The following is an 18,444-nucleotide window of genomic DNA, read 5'->3' as shown; positions in this document are numbered from 1 at the left end:
TGTTCCACTGGTCTATGTGTCTGTTTCTGTGCCAGGACCATGCTGTCTTGATGACCACAGCTTTGTAGTAAAGCTTGAAATCAGGCCATGTAATGCCCCCAGGTTATTTTTTTTTCTTTTTAAACATTTCCTTAGCAATTCGGGGTCTCTTCTGATTCCATACAAATTTTAGGATTGTTTGCTCCAGCTCCTTGAAAAATGCTGGTGGAATTTGGGTTGGAATGGCATTGAAAGTATAGATTGCTCTGGGCAATATAGACATTTTAACAATGTTTATTTTTCTGATTCATGAGCATGGATTGGTCTTCCATCTTTTGGGGTCTTCTTCAATTTCTTTCATGAATGTTCTATACTTCCTCGAGTACAGATACTTTACCTCTTTGGTTAGGTTTATTCCCAGGGGTCTTATGGTTCTTTTTTTTATTTATTTTTTTATTTTTTCAGCATAACAGTATTCATTATTTTTGCACCACACCCAGTGCTCCATGCAATCTGTGCCCTCCACAATACCCACCACCTGGTGCCCCCAACCTCCCACCCCCCACCCCTTCAAAATTCCCAGATCGTTTTTCAGAGTCCATAGTCTCTCATGGTTCACCTCCCCTTCCAATTTCCCTCAACTCCCCTCTGCATCTCCCCTTGTCCTCCATGCTATTTGTTATACTCCACAAATAAGTGAAACCATATGATAATTGACTCTCTCTGCTTGACTTATTTCACTCAGCATAATCTCTTCCAGTCCCGTCCATGTTGTTGCAAAACTTGGGTATTCATCCTTTCTTTCTTTCTTTTTTTTTTTTTTACAGCTTTATAAACATATATTTTTATCCCCAGGGGTACAGGTCTGCGAATCGCCAGGTTTACACACTTCACAACACTCACCATAGCACATACCCTCCCCGATATCCATAACCCCACCCCCTCTCCCAACCCCCTCCCCCCATCAACCCTCAGTTTGTTTTGTGAGATTAAGAGTCACTTATGGTTTGTCTCCCTCCCAATCCCATCTTGTTTCATTTACTCTTCTCCTACCCCCTCAACCCCCCATGTTGCATCTCCTCTCCCTCATATCAGGGAGATCATATGATAGTTGTCTTTCTCGATTGACTTATTTCGCTAAGCATGATACCCTCTAGTTCCATCCACGTCATCGCAAATGGCAAGATTTCATTTCTTTTGATGGCTGCATAGTATTCCATTGTGTATATATACCACATCTTCTTTATCCATTCGTCTGTAGATGGACATCTAGGTTCTTTCCATAGTTTGGCTATTGTAGACATTGCTGCTATAAACATTCGGGTGCATGTGCCCCTTCGGATCACTATGTTTGTATCTTTAGGGTAAATACCCAGCAGTGCAATTGCAGGGTCATAGGGTAGTTCTATTTTCAACCTTTTGAGGAACCTCCATGCTGTTTTCCAGAGTGGTTGCACCAGCTTGCATTCCCACCAACAGTGTAGGAGGGTTCCCCTTTCTCCGCATACTCGCCAGCATCTATCATTTCCTGACTTGTTAATTTTAGCCATTCTGACTGGTGTGAGGTGATATCTCATGGTGGTTTTGATTTGTATTTCCCTGATGCCGAGTGATATGGAGCACTTTTTCATGTGTCTGTTGGCCATCTGGATGTCTTCTTTGCAGAAATGTCTGCTCATGTCCTCTGCCCATTTCTTGACTGGATTATTTGTTCTTTGGGTGTTGAGTTTGCTAAGTTCTTTATAGATTTTGGACACTAGCCCTTTATCTGATATGTCATTTGCAAATATCTTCTCCCATTCTGTCAGTTGTCTTTCGGTTTTGTTCACTGTTTCCTTTGCTGTGCAAAAGCTTTTGATCTTGATAAAATCCCAAAAGTTCATTTTTGCCCTTGCTTCCCTGCCTTTGGTGATGTTCCTAGGAAGATGTTGCTGCGGCTGACGTCGAAGAGGTTGCTGCCTGTGTTCTCCTCGAGGATTTTGATGGATTCCTTTCTCACATTGAGATCCTTCATCCATTTTGAGTCTATTTTCGTGTGTGGTGTAAGGAAATGATCCAATTTCATTTTTCTGCATGTGGCTGTCCAATTTTCCCAACACCATTTATTGAAGAGGCTGTCTTTGTTCCATTGGACATTCTTTCCTGCTTTGTCGAAGATGAGTTGACCATAGAGTTGAGGGTCCATTTCTGGGCTCTCTATTCTGTTCCATTGATCTATGTGTCTGTTTTTGTGCCAGTACCATGCTGTCTTGATGATGACAGCTTTGTAATAGAGCTTGAAGTCCGGAATTGTGATGCCACCAACTTTGGCTTTCTTTTTCAATATGCCTTTGGCTATTCGAGGTCTTTTCTGGTTCCATATAAATTTTAGGATTATTTGTTCCATTTCTTTGAAAAAAATGGATGGTACTTTGATAGGAATTGCATTAAATGTGTAGATTGCTTTAGGTAGCATAGACATTTTCACAATATTTATTCTTCCAATCCAGGAGCATGGAACATTTTTCCATTTCTTTGTGTCTTCCTCAATTTCTTTCATGAGTACTTTCTAGTTTTCTGAGTATAGATTCTTAGTCTCTTTGGTTAGGTTTATTCCTAGGTATCTTATAGTTTTGGGTGCAATTGTAAATGGGATGGACTCCTTAATTTCTCTTTCTTCTGTCTTGTTGGTGTAGAGAAATGCAACTGATTTCTGTGCATTGATTTTATATCCTGACACTTTACTGAATTCCTGTACAAGTTCTAGCAGTTTTGGAGTGGAGTCTTTTGGGTTTTCCACATAGAGTATCATATCATCTGCGAAGAGTGATAGTTTGACTTCTTCTTTGCTGATTTGGATGCCTTTAATTTCCTTTTGTTGTCTGATTGCTGAGGCTAGGACTTCTAGTACTATGTTGAATAGCAGTGGTGATAACGGACATCCCTGCCGTGTTCCTGACCTTAGCGGAAAAGCTTTCAGTTTTTCTCCATTGAGAATGATATTTGCGGTGGGTTTTTCATGGATGGCTTTGATAATATTGAGGTGTGTGCCGTCTATCCCTACACTTTGAAGAGTTTTGATCAGGAAGGGATGCTGTACTTTGTCAAATGCTTTTCCAGCATCTATGGAGAGTATCATATGGTTCTTGTTCTTTCTTTTATTAATGTGTTGTATCACATTGATTGATTTGCGGATGTTGAACCAACCTTGCAGCCCTGGAATAAATCCCACTTGGTCGTGGTGAATAATCCTTTTAATGTACTGTTGAATCCTATTGGCTAGTATTTTGGCTAGAATTTTTGCATCTGTGTTCATCAAGGATATTGGTCTGTAGTTCTCTTTTTTGTTGGGATCCTTGTCTGGTTTTGGGATCAAGGTGATGCTGGCCTCATAAAATGAGTTTGGAAGTTTTCCTTCTATTTCTATTTTTTGGAACAGTTTCAGGAGAATAGGAATTAGTTCTTCTTTAAATGTTTGGTAGAATTCCCCCGGGAAGCCGTCTGGCCCTGGCTTTTGTTTGTTTGGAGATTTTTGATGACTGTTTCAATCTCCTTACTGGTTATGGGTCTGTTCAGGGTTTCTATTTCTTCCTGGTTCAGTTGTGGTAGTTTATATGTCTCTAGGAATGCATCCATTTCTTCCAGATTGTCAAATTTGTTGGCGTAGAGTTGCTCATAGTATGTTCTTATAATTGTCTGTATTTCTTTGGTGTTCGTTGTGATCTCTCCTCTTTCATTCATGATTTTATTGATTTGGGTCCTTTCTCTTTTCTTTTTGATAAGTCTGGCCAGGGGTTTATCAATCTTATTAATTCTTTCAAAGAACCAGTTCCTAGTTTCGTTGATTTGTTCTATTGTTTTTTTGGTTTCTATTTCATTGATTTCTGCTCTAATCTTTATGATTTCTCTTCTCCTGCTGGGTTTAGGGTTTCTTTCTTGTTCTTTCTCCAGCTCCTTTAGGTGTAGGGTTAGGTTGTGTACCTGAGATCTTTCTTGTTTCTTGAGAAAGGCTTGTACCGCTATATATTTTCCTCTCAGGACTGCCTTTGTTGTGTCCCACAGATTCTGAACCGTTGTGTTTTCATTATCATTTGTTTCCATAAATTTTTTCAATTCTTCTTTAATTTCCTGGTTGACCCATTCATTCTTTAGAAGGATGCTGTTTAGTCTCCATGTATTTGGGTTCTTTCCAAATTTCCTCTTGTGATTGAGTTCTAGCTTTAGAGCATTGTGGTCTGAAAATATGCAGGGAATGATCCCAATCTTTTGATACCGGTTGAGACTTGATTTAGGACCAAGAATGTGATCTATTCTGGAGAATGTTCCATGTGCACTACAGAAGAATGTGTATTCTGTTGCTTTGGGATGAAATGTTCTGAATATATCTGTGATGTCCATCTGGTCCAGTGTGTCATTTAAGGCCTTGATTTCCTTGTTGATCTTTTGCTTGGATGATCTGTCCATTTCAGTGAGGGGAGTGTTCAAATCCCCTACTATTATTGTATTCTTGTCGATGTGTTTCTTTGATTTTGTTATTAATTGGTTTATATAGTTGGCTGCTCCCACGTTAGGGGCATAGATATTTAAAATTGTTAGATCTTCTTGTTGGACAGTTCCTTTGAGTATGATATAGTGTCCTTCCTCATCTCTTATTATAGTCTTTGGCTTAAAATCTAATTGATCTGATATAAGGATTGCCACTCCTGCTTTCTTCTGATGTCCATTAGCATGGTAAATTCTTTTCCACCCCCTCACTTTAAACCTGGAGGTGTCTTCGGGTTTAAGATGCGTTTCTTGTAGGCAACATATTGATGGTTTTTGTTTTTTTGTCCATTCTGATACCCTGTGTCTTTTGATTGGGGCATTTAGCCCATTAACATTCAGGGTAAGTATTGAGAGATATGAATTTAGTGCCATTGTATTGCCTGTAAGGTGACTGTTATTGTATATTGTCTCTGTTTCTTTCTGATCTACTACTTTGAGGGTCTCTCTTTGCTTAGAGGACCCCTTTCAATATTTCCTGTAGAGCTGGTTTGGTATTTGCAAATTCTTTCAGTTTTTGTTTGTCCTGGAAGCTTTTAATCTCTCCTTCTATTTTCAATGATAGCCTAGCTGGATATAGTATTCTTGGCTGCATGTTTTTCTCATTTAGTACTCTGAATATATCATGCCAGCTCTTTCTGGCCTGCCAGGTCTCTGTAGATAAGTCTGCTGCCAATCGAATATTTTTACCTTTGTACGTTACAGACTTCTTTTCCCGGGCTGCTTTCAGAATCTTTTCTTTGTCACTAAGACTTGTCAATTTTACTATTAGGTGACGGGGTGTGGACCTATTCTTATTGATTTTGAGGGGGGTTCTCTGAACCTCCTGGATTTTGATGCTTGTTCCCTTTGCCATATTGGGGAAATTCTCTCCAATAATTCTCTCCAATATACCTTCTGCTCCCCTCTCTGTTTCCTCTTCTTCTGGAATCCCAATTATTCTAATGTTGTTTCGTCTTATGGTGTCACTTATCTCTCGAATTCTCCCCTCGTGGTCCAGTAGCTGTTTGTCCCTCTTTTGCTCAGCTTCTTTATTCTCTGTCATTTGGTCCTCTATATCGCTAATTCTTTCTTCTGCCTCATTTATCCTAGCAGTGAGAGCCTCCATTTTTTATTTCACCTCATTAATAGCTTTTTTGATTTCAACTTGGTTAGATTTTAGTTCTTTTATTTCTCCAGAAAGGGCTTTTATATCTCCTGAGAGGGTTGCTTTAATATCTTCCATGCCTTTTTCAAGCCCGGCTAGAACCTTGAGAATCATCATTCTGAACTCTATATCTGACATATTACCAATGTCTGTATTGATTAGGTCCCTAGCCTTTGGTACTGCCTCTTGTTCTTTTTTTTGTTGTGAATTTTTCCGCCTTGTCATTTTGTCCAGATAAGAGTTTATGAAGGAGCAAGTAAAATACTAAAAGGGTGGCAACAACCCCAGGAAAATATGCTTTAGCCAAATCAGAAGTGATCCCGAATTGTGAGGGGGGAGAAAGGGGATAAAAAGGGGTTCAGAAAGAAAGAAAAAGAAAAAAAATAGAAACTATTAAAAAAAAGAAAGCCAATATAGAAAAAATATAAAAAGAGGAAAAAATTATATATATTAGATAAACTATTTAAAAAATGTTAAAAAAAGAAAATGGTAAAAGTTAAAAAAAATTCAGCAGAAGAAGAGAAAAAGAAAAAAAATTGAAAAAGAAAAAAAAATTAAATTAACTGCAAGGCTAAAAAATCATGGGGAGAAAGCCATGAGTTCCGTGCTTTGCTTTCTTCTCCTCTGGAATTCGGCCGCTCTCCTTGGTAGGTGAACTTGGTCCTGGCTGGGTTTCCCGTTGATCTTCTGGGGGAGGGGCCTGTTGTAGTGATTCTCAAGCGTCTTTGCCCCAGGCGGAGTTGCACCGCCCTTACCTGGGGCCGCGCTGAGTAATCCGCTGGGGTTCGCTTTCGGGAGCTTTTGTTCCCTGAGCGCTTTCCGTAGAGTTCCGGAGGACGGGAATAAAGATGGTGGCCTCCCGGTCTCCGGCCCGGAGGAGCCGAGAGCCCGGGTCCCCACTCCTCAGTGCGCCCTCAGAGAACAGCGCCCAATGACTCCCGCCACCCTGGACTCCGGCCACGCTCCGAGCTGACCGAGCCTGCGACCGGTTCAAGGCAACCCCGAGCTGAGAGTCACTCCTCGGCTCTGTCTCTGTAGCCGGCTTCCCCGTTCTAATACCGGTAAGCTCTGCGACACTCAGACACCCCTGATCCTTCTGCGACCTTGTGGGACCTGAGGCCACGCTGACCCCGCCTGGGCTTCCAGTTAAGCCTCTGGAGCGATGTTCCTCAGCAGAACAGACTTTTAAAAGTCCTGATTTTGCTCCGTTGCTCCGCCGCTCGCCGGGAGCCGGCCCCTCCCCCCGCGGTCTATCTTCCCGTCGCTTTGGATTCACTTCTCCGCCAGTCCTACCTTGCAGAAAGTGGTTGATTTTCTGTTTCTGGAATTGCTGTTCTTCTTCTCTTCAATCTCCCGTTGGATTTGTAGGTGTTTGCAATCTTTAGATAAGCTATTTAGCTGATCTCCCGCTACCCGAAGTAGTCTCAGCCTGCTACTTCTCCGCCATCTTGAATCCTCCTGTCTTATGGTTCTTGGTGCTATAGTAAATGGAATCGATTCTCTAATTTCTTTTTCTGTATTTTCATTGTTAGTGTATAGGAAAGCAACTAATTTCTGGACATTGACTTTGTATCCAGCCACATTACTGAATTGCTGTATGAATTCTAGTAGTTCAGGGGTGGAGTCTTTTGAGTTTTCCATATAAAGGGTCATGTCATCCATGAAGAGAGAGAGTTTGACTTATTCATTGCCAATTTGAATACCTTTTATTTCTCTTTGTTGTCTGATTGCTGTTGCTAGGACTTCTAGTACTATGTTGAATAAGAGTGGTGAGAGTGGGCATTCTTGTCATGTTCCTGATCTCAAAGTGAAGGCTGTGAGCTTTTTCTCATTGAGGATGATATTCGTCGTGGGCTTTTTATAGATAGATTTTATGAAGTTGAGGAATGTTCCCCCTATTCCTATTCCTTGAAGCATTTTAATCAGGAATGGATGATGTATCTTGTCAAATGCTTTTTCTGCATCAATTGAGAAAATCATGTGGTTCTTCTCTCTTATCTTATTGATTTTTTTCTATCACATTGATTAATTTGCAAACACTGAGACCCCCTTGCAAACCCAGGGATAAATCCAAACTGGTCATGGTAGATAATATTTATAATGTACTGTTGGATCCTAGTAGCTAGGATATTGTTGAGAATCTTGGCATCCATATTCATCAGGGATATTGGTCTGAATTTCTCCTTTTTGGTGGGGTCATTGCCTGGTTTTGGGATTAGGGTAATGTTGGATTCATACAAAGAGTCTGGAAGTTTGTCTTCTGCTTCTGATTTTTGAAACAGCTTCAGGAGAATAGATATTATTTCTTCTTTGAAAGTTTGGTAGAATTCCCCAGGGAATCTGTCAGGTCCTGGGGCCTTGTTTTTTGAGAGGTTTTTGATCACTGCTTCAATCTCATTACAGATATTGGTCTATCAAGTTGTCAGCTTCTTTCTGATTCAGTTTTGGAGGTTTATAATTTTCCAGGAATGCTTCCATTTTATACAGGTTGCTTAACTTATTGGCATATAACTGTTGATCATAATTTCTGACAATCGCTTCTATTTCTTTGGTTTTAGTTGTGATCTCTCCCTTTTCATTCATAATTTTATTAATTTGGGTCTTCTCTCTTTTCTTTTGGATTGGTTTGGCCAATGGTTTATCAATCTTATTGATTCTTTCAAAATCCAGATTCTATTTTTATTGATGTATTCTACTGTATCTCTAGTTTCTATTTCATTGGTCTCTGCTCTAATCTTGATTATTTCCCTTCTTGTGTGTGGAGTTGGCTTAATTTGTTGTTGATTCTCCACTTCTTTAAGGTTGTAAAGACAGCTGGTGTATTCTGGATTTTTCAATTATTTTGAGAGAGGCTTGGATGGCTATGGCACTTAGGACCACCTTTGCTATATCCCATAGGTTTTGGACCAAAGTGTCTTCATTCTCATTGGTTTCCATGAATTGTTTAAGTTATTCTTTGATTTACTGGTTGATCCAAGCATTCTTAAGCAAGGCGGTCTTTAGCTTCCAGGTGCTTGAATTCCTTCCAAACTTTTCCTTGTGGTTGAACTCCAGTTTCAAAACATTGTGATCTGAGAATATACAGGGAATAATCTCAATCTTTTGGTATTGGTTGAGCCCTGATATGTGACCCAGTATGTGGTCTATTCTGGAGAAGTTTCCATGTGCACTCAAGAAGAATGAGTATTCTGTTGTTTCATGGTGGAATGTTCTGTATATATCTATGAGGTCCATCTGGTCCAATGTGTCATTCAATGCTCTTGTTTCTTTATTGATTTTCTGCTTGGATGATCTGTCTATTACTGACAGTGGCATGCTAAGATCTCCTACTATTAACATATTCATATATTAACAGTTTTCTTATGTATTTGGCTGCTCCCATATTGGGGGCATAAATATTTACAGTAGTTAGATCTTCTTGGTGAATAGTCTCTTTAAGAATAATGTAGTTTCCTCTTTATCCATTCGTCTGTAGATGGACATCTAGGTTCTTTCCATAGTTTGGCTATTGTAGACATTGCTGCTATAAACATTCGGGTGCATGTGCCCCTTCGGATCACTATGTTTGTATCTTTAGGGTAAATCCCCAGCAGTGCAATTGCAGGGTCATAGGGTAGTTCTATTTTCAACATTTTGAGGAACCTCCATGCTGTTTTCCAGAGTGGTTGCACCAGCTTGCATTCCCACCAACAGTGTAGGAGGGTTCCCCTTTCTCCGCATCCTCGCCAGCATCTGTCATTTCCTGACTTGTTAATTTTAGCCATTCTGACTGGTGTGAGGTGATATCTCATGGTGGTTTTGATTTGTATTTCCCTGATGCCGAGTGATATGGAGCACTTTTTCATGTGTCTGTTGGCCATCTGGATGTCTTCTTTGCAGAAATGTCTGCTCATGTCCTCTGCCCATTTCTTGACTGGATTATTTGTTCTTTGGGTGTTGAGTTTGCTAAGTTCTTTATAGATTTTGGACACTAGCCCTTTATCTGATATGTCATTTGCAAATATCTTCTCCCATTCTGTCAGTTGTCTTTTGGTTTTGTTCACTGTTTCCTTTGCTGTGCAAAAGCTTTTGATCTTGATAAAATCCCAAAAGTTCATTTTTGCCCTTGCTTCCCTGCCTTTGGTGATGTTCCTAGGAAGATGTTGCTGCGGCTGACGTCGAAGAGGTTGCTGCCTGTGTTCTCCTCGAGGATTTTGATGGATTCCTTTCTCACATTGAGATCCTTCATCCATTTTGAGTCTATTTTCGTGTGTGGTGTAAGGAAATGATCCAATTTCATTTTTCTGCATGTGGCTGTCCAATTTTCCCAACACCATTTATTGAAGAGGCTGTCTTTGTTCCATTGGACATTCTTTCCTGCTTTGTCGAAGATGAGTTGACCATAGAGTTGAGGGTCCATTTCTGGGCTCTCTATTCTGTTCCATTGATCTATGTGTCTGTTTTTGTGCCAGTACCATGCTGTCTTGATGATGACAGAAGATGTGGTATATATACACAATGGAATACTATGCAGCCATCAAAAGAAATGAAATCTTGCCATTTGCGATGACGTGGATGGAACTAGAGGGTATCATGCTTAGCGAAATAAGTCAATCGGAGAAAGACAACTATCATATGATCTCCCTGATATGAGGGAGAGGAGATGCAACATGGGGGGTTGAGGGGGTAGGAGAAGAGTAAATGAAACAAGATGGGATTGGGAGGGAGACAAACCATAAGTGACTCTTAATCTCACAAAACAAACTGAGGGTTGATGGGAGGAGGGGGTTGGGAGAGGGGGTGGGGTTATGGATATTGGGGAGGGTATGTGCTATGGTGAGTGTTGTGAAGTGTGTAAACCTGGCGATTCGCAGACCTGTACCCCTGGGGATAAAAATATATGTTTATAAAGCTGTAAAAAAAAAAAAAAGAAAGAAAGAAAGGATGAATACCCAAGTTTTATAGAAACATGGACGGGACTGGAAGAGATTATGCTGAGTGAAATAAGTCAAGCAGAGAGAGTCAATTATCATATGGTTTCACTTATTTGTGGAGCATAACAAATAGCATGGAGGACAAGGGGAGATGGAGAGGAGAAGGGAGTTGAGGGAAATTGGAAGGGGAGGTGAACCATGAGAGACTATGGACTCTGAAAAACGATCTGAGAATTTTGAAGGGGTGGGGGGTGGGAGGTTGGGGGCACCAGGTGGTGGGTATTGTAGAGGGCACAGATTGCATGGAGCACTGGGTGTGGTGCAAAAATAATGAATACTGTTATGCTGAAAAAATAAAAAAAAATTAAAAAAAAAGAATAATGTAGTTTCCTTCTGTGTCTCTGACTACAGTCTTTAGTTTAAAATCTAATTTATATGATATGAGAATTGCTACTCCAGCCTTCTTTTAAGGCCCATTTGCATGAAAGATGCTTTTCCATCCCTTCACTTTCAGTCTGGGTGTATTCTTAGGTTCAAAATAGGTCTCTTGTAGACAATATATGGATGGGCTGTGTCGTTTTATCCAATCTGCAACCCTGTGTCATTTTATAGGCACATTTAGGCCATTCACGTTGAGAGTGATTATTGAGAGATACGTTTTTATTGACATCGTGTTACCTGTGAAGTCTTTGTTTCTATAGACTGTCTCCATATATTTCTGTTTAATGACATTCTTGGGGCTTTTCCTCTTTTATAGAACCCCCCTTGATATTTCTTTTAGTGTTGGCTTGGTGGTCACATACTTTTTTTTTTTTTTAAAGATTTTATTTATTTGACAGAGAGAGATCACAAGTGGGCAGAGAGGCAAGCAGAGAGAGAGAGGAGGAAGCAGGCTCCCCACAGAACAGAGAGCCCGATGTGGGACTTGATCCCAGGACCCCAAGATCATGACCCGAGCCGAAGGCAGAGACTCAACCCACTGAGCCACCCAGGTGCCCCCACATATTCTTTTAAGCCTTGCCGGTCTTGGAAGCTCTTTATCTCTCCATCCATTTTGAATGTCAGTCTTGTTGGATAAAGTATTGTTGGCTAAATGTTCTTCTCATTTAGTTCCCTGAATATATCCTGGCAGCCCTTTTTAGCTTGCCAGGTTTCTGCAGAAAGGTCTGATGTTATTCTGAAGGGCCTTCCTCTCTAAGTAAGGAATATCTTCCCTCTAACTGCTCTCAAGAGCTCCTCTCTAAAATTATGATTATTTTCACAATCAGGTGTCTTGAGATCTTTCTAGATTCTATTATCGTGGGGGCAGAACTTTCTGCCTCTAAGACATGAAGGCTGGTTGAATTCAATGGAATGGGAAATTTTCATGGAGAATTTGTTCACCTATATCCTCTAGTCTTCTTTCTTTCTCATCCCATTCAGGAATTCCAATTATTTTGATGTTGGAATGTTTCATGGCATCATTTATTTCCCTAATTCTGTTTTCTTGGCTTCTAATCTGTTTGTCCCAGGCCTCCTCCTGATCCTTTTTTTCTATCAGTTTGTCCTCTAGATTACTAATTCTATCTTCTGCTTCAGTTACCCTAGCTGGTAGAGAATTTAGATTAGATTGGAACTCATCAATAGCATTTTTAACTTCTTCCCTAGTGGCTTTCACTTCTGCCTTTATCAATTCCATGTTTTCATTAATGGTTTTCTCCAACTGAGCCATTGCCTGGATAATTGTTAGCCTGGATTCCCTTTCCAACATACTGTTTATGTCCATATCCAATATCTCTCATGGAGAGGGCACAGTTTCTGAATATTTCCTCTGTTGGACATTCCTCTCCTATTCATTTTGGTGAGAGATGGCTGAGGGCATGTGTAGCTAAATGTATCAACTATGGTGCAGGCAAGGTGCACCCTGGAACACTTCTGAGCAATCAGGAGTCCCCACCAAAAAGAAAGAAAAAAGAATAGAAAGAGGGCGAAAGAGAAACAGGGGAAAAAAAGAAAAAAAAAAAAAGAAAGAAAAGAGAAGACCCAGCCTGAATGGGCCCCAAATGTAAGATTTATAAAGTATAGAAACAAAACCAGATAAACAAAAATACCAAAAAAAAAGTAAATGACAAGGGACACCTGGGTGGCTCAGTTGGTTAAGCAGCTGCCTTCGGCTCAGGTCATGATCCCAGCGTCCTGGGATCGAGTCCTGCATCGGGCTCCTTGCTCAGCAGGGAGCCTGCTTCTCCCTCTGCCTCTGCCTGCCACTCTGTCTGCCTGTGCTTGCTCTCTCTCTCTCTGACAAATAAATAAACAAAATCTTAAAAAAAAAGTAAATGACAAGAAAAAAAAAGATCCCTAAGTAGAAGATTTATACTACCAGAACAAAAACAAATACACAGAAACACTGACAGAAGGAAAAGATGGGAGGGTGGTTATAAATTCTCAGTGTGGGCGACGAATGTTAATTTGATTCTTCCTGGGTGTATCTTGATATCTTTGTTAAAGGACTCCACTTTCCTGAGATAAAGGGGGATTAAAACTGGTTTATATATAGGGGTAGTATTGACTGAAAAAAGAGGAGTACCTTGAAGCTTATCTCTATATGAATATTAAAAAAAAATAGAAAAGGAAAAGAAAAACACAGGTATATGTACCAATAAAGTTCAAGTTAAGAGGTTATTATGAAATTAGATGGTAAATAGGTTAAAATTATTTAAAAAATTAAAAAGAACAAGAATAGTGGGAACGAATTAAAAATAAATCTTGTATCATTGAGGTGTACAGGCTTTAGGGCTATACCAGGAGCTTAATATCTTCTTTTTGCCTGTTACTGAGGTTTTTCAGTTCCATGGGGACCCTGTGGTGGCTGTCCTCTTGTTGGTTTTGCTTTGTCTTGTTTTGTTTTTCTGGCTTCCTGGGGGAGGGTCCTGCCACGTGGTTTTTTCAGACAGTCTTCTTGGAATTGAGTCCTCCTGCCCCCTATCAAGGGGGGGGGGGCATCTGAGGAAACCAGTTTTTCAGGCTTTTGTTCTCTATTTTGTTGATGTTGTTTGTTTTGTTTTTGCTTTGTTTTGTTTTAGGAAATTGTAAACTTTCAAGAATATGAAAGCAGGAGCACCTGGTTGGCTCAGTCCTTAAGCATCTGCCATCAGCTCCGGTCATGATCACAGGATCCTGGGATCAAGCCCCGCTTTAGGCTCCCTGCTCGGTGGGAAGTCTGCTTCTCCCTTTCTCTCTCCCCCAGCTGTGTTCCCTCTCTCATTCTCTCCCTGTCAAATAAATAAATCAAATCTTTTAAAAAATGTGAAAGTATATTTTAAAAAATGGTGAAGATCTGGAAGGGAGAGACTATGGACTATGGACTCTGAAAAACAACCTGAGGGTTTGAAGGGGCAGGGGGTGGGAGGTTGGGGGAGCCAGGTGGTGGGTATTAAGGAGGGCACGTATTGCATGGAGCACTGACTGTGGTACAAAAACAGTGAATATTGTTATGCTGAAAAGAAATTTAAAAAATAGTGAAGATCTTTATTTTTTTCTTCAAGAACAACACATATAAACATTCTTAGTAGTTATAGGTGATCTCATGTAATATCTAGCTCCTATTTTCCATTTTGGAGTCTAGATGGAACATACCTTTAACTTTAAGGAATTTGTGGAAAGTTTGATTTTGCAATGCAGAAGAGGGAAAACATAGCAATGGATCATAGAGAGGGGTGTGAGAAATTAAGGGTCACAGAGTGTATGAAATAAGGATGCCTGAGAGGGGGGTCTCACACATTCAGAGGGGAGCAGTCAGCATAGCCATGTGCACCTGCAGCCACAGTCAGCTCAACTCAGGGATGGGGGGAGGAAGTAGCACATTTGATTCCATGGGGTTGGGGTTAGTGAGGTAAGGGGGCTAATGCTTGGTGTGTATGAAGATGGGTTATGATAATGATGATGATTCATGATTTTAAGTAAGTGAGGAGGAACAAGGAGAGTAAGGAGGGAAATGAAACCATCAGGTTAAGGGGGGAGTGTAATTTCTTTCATGAATATCCTCATACCCAGCCTTCATTGGATAAGAGGGGGTGCTATCTTTCCCACTCCACCTTCTACCTTGTCACCTTGAAGCCAAAGCAGAAGGTGAAGTAAATCAGTTGTGGCAATAGTTAAACAATTACAGTGACAGATGATAGAGGAGCTCCCGCACCGTCCCAAGTAGGTTTCATTCTCTTTTCCAATAAATCTGGGGATATTTGCCCAGTTAATGGAAATGTACATGCAGGTGACTGTGAGGAATGTGAGTGTCTGCTCTGGTCTACATAGGCATTCAAAATATCTCCAGTAAGACTTTGAAATATGTATTGATCTTGGTAGGAAAATGAAAAACAAACAAAAAAACAAAAAAATTGAGGTGAAAAAATGACAATATAAGAAAGTTGTATATCCTAGTATAAATTCCCCAAAAGAAATCTATGATGCAATTATCAATAAGAACATACACTTTATTAGATAAACCTAACTTCATAAAGTATAGAAAATTTTATTCACTATTAAATGTTAAGTGCATTAAATGCATTAGTTTTCCTATATCAACAAATCTAATTGAATCTACAAATATTATAAAACTGTAACATGCCTTGTGTAAGTTTTACAAAGTTGCCATCATTTCTACATATCACTATATTTTTCTTACCTGAAAGATGCTCATTCTATACTGGTGTCCAAAGAAACCTTACAGGACGTTCAAATAAATAAACAAATAAAAAAAAAAACCCACTGTCCCCTGTTATATGACTTCAGGTGTGACACATGTTTCCTACATTTTCTCTAAAATCTACTGTGGGATTCATTGGCTAAATCAGTTGTTATTGTGAACCTTAAAAATAAAACTGCCAGTAGACAATTATCATAAGCTTTCACTCATATGTGGAATATAAGAAACAGTGCAGAAGGTGACAGGGGAAAGGAGGGAAAACTGAACGGGAGGCAATTAGAAGGAAGACAAACCCTGAGAGACTCTTAACTCTGGGAACCAGACTGAGGGCTGCTGGAGGGTTGGGAGGATGGGGTAACTGGGTGATGGACATTAATGAGGTCACGTGATGTGATGTGATGCACCCTGGGTTAACATTATATGCATCTGATGAATTATTGAACTCCACCTCTAAAATTAATGATATACTACAGTTGGCTAATGGAATTTAAATTAAAAAATACAAACCTGCCAGTTATTTTTACCATGACAATGAGTATATATTTGAAGAGTAGGGAATAATCCAGGACAGGTAAAGGAATGGGAAAACCATAGGCATGCCCAAGACCAAAGGAGAAGAAGCCTCATTAATGGAGCAAAGTTGGAGGATGGGAAGGATGTAATGACCAAAAAGTCCATGGGAGTAAACCAGGGATTCCATGTATTCACACTCCTCATGGCTGAGTTGTGAGAGTCTCTCACTGGCTGACCTGTTTCCAGGAGAGGTGTAAATCTTTCTTTCTCTTGAAGAGATGTTAAGGTGATGGTTACAATAAGTAGTGTAGACTCTGCTTGATCTATCTTCTTCTGTTGGGTCTGCCGATGAGGACTAGTGGTCATGAGAACTCCAACTACTGGCCTCTGAAATCCATTCAAGAAATTTTTCCTTTTAGAAATGTTAAGTGTTCATTATATATATATATATTCCAGACCAGGGTCCCTTCTGAAAATGACACTACAGAATCATCAGAAGGCCTAAAGGATCACAGCCTCTAGAAATCTGACATGGTGAGCGGCAGACACCAGCAGGCTCTCAGGGCTTTGGGTCATGGTGAGGTATGTGCCCTGTGACCAGCAGGGGGCGGAGTGGGACTATCCTATGTTCCTTAAGCCCCTCATTACTGAGAACCATTTAAAGGAGTCTGGGCCTGGGGACCTGGCAGAGTGCTCCCTGACAGGAGTTATTAGCTTTGTCCCCTCTAGCCTGCAGAGTCCCCTGAGCAGGGACCTGTATGTTCTCTCAGCAGGTGCTTCCTCCCAGGACTCTCACCAGGGCTGAGTCCAACCTCCATCCTCCTCAGTGTGGTGTGTGAGCTGGGCTCCAGCACCAGGGCTCAGGGAAGGGCTGGGTTGTCATTGGGTGGGACCTATTTCCATGGACTGCACCTCCTGTGGTAGAGATGGGAGAAGAAAAAGAGGCCTGGGGCAGCCCATCTCAGTGTGGCAACTAGGGGCTGTGTCACCATGGCCTGGACTCCTGTCCTTTTAATTCTCCTAACTGTACAGAAGGTACAGGATTCAGGAGCACAGGATTTCCCTGCAGCCTGTGTCAGCCACTCTGTCTTAGATGCTCCAGGAAATTTACCTTGATCCCTCTTCCACATTACCCATGAGTGTCTGTACTTGCAGGTTCCCCGTCCCTAACTGTGCTAACCCAGCCGCCCTCCCTCTCTGCATCCCTGGGATCATCAGCCAGATTCACCCGCATCCTGAACAGCGGCTTCAGTGTCAGAAGCTACTACATGTACTGGTTACATCAGAAGCCAGGGAGCTCTCCCAGGTATCTGATGAGGTTCTACACAGACTCAGATAAGCACCAGGGCTCCAGGGTCCACAGCCATTCCCTGGCTCCAAAGATGCCTTGGCCAATGCAGGGCTTCTGCTCACCTCTGGGCTGCGAACTGAGGATGAGGCTGATGATTACAGTTCTACAGCTCATGGTGGTGGGGGCTGCTACCTTTAGTCACAGTGTGTCAGATAAGGAGGAAGTGAGTCATAAATCCCTATGCACACAGATAAGGGCTGTGAGCATTTTTTCATTGAGAAACTTACTTGGAGAAACATGCCTTGGAGGGAGAGGGGATTCTGATGAAAGATTTGTCCTTGAACAAGGGAAACACTCATGTTTGAATGTAAAATAAGAGAAAATAGGGGATCCAAGGAACATCCTGCTGGATTAGGTAAAATAATCTATTTGTACATCCCCACGGGGTCTGGAGAATGACTATATTTTGCCCAGCAAACATTGTCCACAATCAGATTCACCTTCTTATTCCATAAAGTGTGACTTTGTGTCACTACTGATGTATCCACAGCTGATATACTGACAATAACTCTGGTCACGTAGTCTGATTTCTTTGAACCAGCTACAAATTAATTTGGACCAGATCCTACAGACTCTTCATGATAACACCCCCACACCCTCCTCTTCTCCTCTCTGCTCCTCTGTGCCTCAGGCCTTCAGGCTCTGCCTCTGACTCTTGAGGTCTGATTTCTCAATCTACACCTGATGTCAGAGAAAACAGAAAATGATCTTGCTCTAGTTTCTTGTCTCAGTGTTCTATCTCTAGGGAGAAGAATGGCCAGAAAATAGAACTACATGCGATCCCTCATATTCTTCTTCCTACTTTCAACTCCAGGCTCTAGGTTTCTTCTCTCAACATTCTCAATGAGTCTCTTTAATATGAAAGTAAAATTAATACATTTTTCAAAAAGTGATGTGTTCACTCTCCCTTGCAGTATTTGCACATAGAATCTATTGATTGTTGCTCCTCTTTGACAATTAATTGATCCCATATCCATGATTAGGATTGACAGAATCCATGAAGGCAGTCACCTGCAAATTTCAAAATATATAATTGTTTTTATTATTCCCCAAATCTTTTTTCCTAAGATTTAAGAAGTAGATCAACGACAGATACATTTTCCTCCTGTTTCTGATGTCATAGGCTTTAGCCCTTTCCCAGAAATAAAAGTCAGGGCTATCTTCTATTCAACCCTACTAGATACCTGGGGACACAGAGGACTGTGGAGCACAGTGGAGGCTAGGGTCAGTAAGGAGGTCTTTGTGCTTACCCCCTTGCCCTGTGTTTCTTGAGACCTGAAGAACCTGAGACCTTATGTCTGCAGGGTGTAAACATTCATATTTCTCATTCCTCAACAAG

The sequence above is a fragment of the Lutra lutra genome, chromosome 12, assembly GCF_902655055.1.
Source record: "Lutra lutra chromosome 12, mLutLut1.2, whole genome shotgun sequence".
Taxonomy (NCBI): Eukaryota; Metazoa; Chordata; class Mammalia; order Carnivora; family Mustelidae; genus Lutra; species Lutra lutra.
Note: the sequence above shows the minus strand (reverse complement) of the source record.